The following is a 2,001-nucleotide window of genomic DNA, read 5'->3' on the forward strand; positions in this document are numbered from 1 at the left end:
TTGCAATTAACAGCATTAGAGTCTGAAATATCGCTACCATTATTTGTTTGGTCCGACGACCCAAACAAATAAAAACACAGTGGTTTGCCTTTTATTTATTGCCTCCTTCTTCGTCTTCTTAATTGGTAGTACAAACATAAATACTTTTTAGCAAGGATAAGTTTTACGTTGTAAGTTGAGCACAGTTGTTTTGCATTTCATATAATTGATGAAATATTTAATATATGTACTAGAGAATGCTATCGAGATGTCATGAACGCTTTATAATTGTTTAGAGAAATAAAACTATGTGAGGAGTTTACAGTAGTGGTTCTAACGGCTATACTGTAACATCTGTTTAGGTATAATGTATATTGATTAAGCATAGTTATACGATAATGTCACTTATTTTGAACTGTCACGTATAAGACGAGGTGGCCGAGTGGTTAAGGCGATGGACTGCTAATCCATTGGGCTCTGCCCGCGTGGGTTCGAATCCCATCCTCGTCGATATTCTTTTTGTATGTTATACACGTCTTAGATATTTAAATTAATCCTTTTTACATATATCAGTTCATTTTCTTTCATATATATATTGTTCAATCTTATTGGTTTTTATAACGTTTAAGCCGTGGCTTAAGAGCATTTTCAATACTTATTACGGGAACAAAAGTAAATGTGAATGTAAAACTATTTGTTATAAAAGCAACAAAATGTAAACAAATCAGTATATATTTTGACATTTTTACAAAATACTGACATTCCTACAAAATACTTGTTCACTATAACTGTACTAATTAGCAAAGAAACAACAGAAGAAAAAGATTATTCAGGTATTTGGCCGACGAATAATATTCCAATAGAATGGGAAACTATGAAAGTACACAAAAATAAAAAGCTTTTGAGAATCAAAAAAAAAAAAAACATTCCTTGGGATTAATGGACCTTTAAATCTGCCGTTGAAGAAAGGACGTTCATTTACGAATAGTGTTAACATACAAACAAACGATAAAGATACATTAGAACGTTGACGTGTAAGACTCGATTGCGTGCGAGTACTGATCTCAAAATGTGTTAAAAATCAACGACAAACGAAAGGAAACAAAAACACAAATGAAACAAAATAACAACAGCAACAATAAAAACAAAAACATCAAAACGAAAAGGCGGGCAATAAGCATTGTCTGGACTCGTGGCCACGTCATAGCATCTCGTGCGCACCACTTGATTATTTCGTGTGCACGACATTGTTACTCGTGACCACGACAAAATATCTCATGTACACGACTAAATTATCTCGTGCCAACTATTTAGTATCTCTTGGCCAATAAGTAGTAACTCGTGGCCACGACATAATTTCTGTTGTCCACGACTTAATTATCTCGTTCCCACGAGTTAGTAACTCGCGGCCATGACATAGTATCTCGTGTCCACGACTTAATTACTTCGTTCCCTCAACTCGCGGCCACGACAAAGTAATTTGTGCGCACGAAATAAATAAAAACACACCAATGCCACCTCAATGCCACCGTAGTTTTGTATTTTTTAAAATGTTGAAAACTGTTGTCAAAATCTTGTCTAATTATTTGATTATATTGTTTGTAATTAATTATCAGTTTAAATTATTATGTTGCATAATTACTATGTATATGGAAATAGGCGCAAAATAAGATTGTTAAATAATAATAACATAATGCATTATAAATCATTTACTAAATACCACTTGATACTCGTATATGTTAAAAAGATGAAGCGTGTTCTTTAATCTATAACTATAATTAAAGAAGCTAGCGTCCAACATGTATGGAAGAAATTCGATAGATTTCAGTACATTCAACACGCGTCGTCGTGATAGGATTTCAACACGACAAATTATGTGCAAAAACATTGCACTTGTTTAGTAAAATAAGGACAGGAAGAGCCTTTAAGTCACGTGTTTAAAGAAGTGCAGTTTTTTACTCAGTCATTTTATGTACTTGATTGTATTTCCTTTATATATTTGAAATGAATTGTTTAAACGAA

At 32.9% G+C, this 2,001-nt stretch overlaps 1 non-coding gene across 1 annotated transcript; it reads left to right on the plus strand.

Annotated features, from left to right (window-relative positions):
* The first annotated feature begins 407 nt into the window (after window positions 1-407).
* On the plus strand, window positions 408-489 carry Trnas-gcu (transfer RNA serine (anticodon GCU)). Its single transcript has one exon. It is a non-coding gene; the product is annotated as a tRNA-Ser (tRNA).
* Window positions 490-2,001: the final 1,512 nt, after the last annotated feature.

Source organism: Ruditapes philippinarum, unplaced genomic scaffold, assembly GCF_026571515.1.
Source record: "Ruditapes philippinarum isolate M1 unplaced genomic scaffold, ASM2657151v2 ctg60_1_1_1_1, whole genome shotgun sequence".
Taxonomy (NCBI): domain Eukaryota; kingdom Metazoa; phylum Mollusca; class Bivalvia; order Venerida; family Veneridae; genus Ruditapes; species Ruditapes philippinarum.